At 28.4% G+C, this 918-nt stretch overlaps 1 non-coding gene across 1 annotated transcript; it reads left to right on the top strand.

The window, feature by feature from the left end:
• Positions 1 to 418: 418 nt before the first annotated feature.
• Positions 419 to 596, top strand: LOC116803116. Its single transcript, XR_004363395.1, has one exon. It is a non-coding gene; the product is annotated as a 5.8S ribosomal RNA (ribosomal RNA).
• The last annotated feature ends 322 nt before the right edge of the window (positions 597 to 918 follow it).

The raw sequence follows: 918 nt of genomic DNA on the forward strand, positions 1-918 counted from the left end.
AACTAAACTAAATTCGAAAGTAGAAGTCGAATTAAAATAAAATAATTTTGAATGTGTGGTAATCAAAATAAGTGTGTGTGTATATGGACCATAATATACACGCGTTGCGAATATGTATTGTTCATCTATGTTATGAGCATACGTTGGCTAATGCAACAACTAAATATACAATGTTTGTACCTGTCATCCATCAGGTTAATGTTTTATATAAATTTTGCAGTATGTGTCACCCAAAATAGCAAACCATAACCAGATTATTATGATACATAATGCTTATATGAAACTAAGACATTTCGCAACATTTATTTTAGGTATAAAAATAAATTTATTGAAGGAATTGATATATGCCAGTAAAATGGTGTATTTTTAATTTCTTTCAATAAAAACAATATTGACATTATATAAAATTGAATTATAAAACTCTAAGCGGTGGATCACTCGGCTCATGGGTCGATGAAGAACGCAGCAAACTGTGCGTCATCGTGTGAACTGCAGGACACATGAACATCGACATTTTGAACGCATATCGCAGTCCATGCTGTTATGTACTTTAATTAATTTTAAGTGCTGCTTGGACTACATATGGTTGAGGGTTGTAAGACTATGCTAATTAAGTTGTTTATAAATTTTTTATAAGCATATGGTATATTATTGGATTAAATATGATTTTATTCATAATATTAAAAAAGAAATGAAAAACATTATCTCACATTTGAATGTGAAAAACGAAGAGAAATATTTTCTTTTTCAATCAAATAATACTGAGAAATGTCTAGCATAAAAAATTGAAATATTTTTCATCTAGAATTGTCTCTTATTAATGATTCGGAAAAAAGAAAACTTGGTTTTGTTATTATTCTTCGTTGGTTCGTTAAATGGATAAAAATGACTTTGCTTACAAGAACTATTGGAACTATT

The sequence above is a fragment of the Drosophila sechellia genome, unplaced genomic scaffold (assembly GCF_004382195.2).
Source record: "Drosophila sechellia strain sech25 unplaced genomic scaffold, ASM438219v1 U_291, whole genome shotgun sequence".
In the NCBI taxonomy this organism is placed as follows: Eukaryota; Metazoa; Arthropoda; class Insecta; order Diptera; family Drosophilidae; genus Drosophila; species Drosophila sechellia.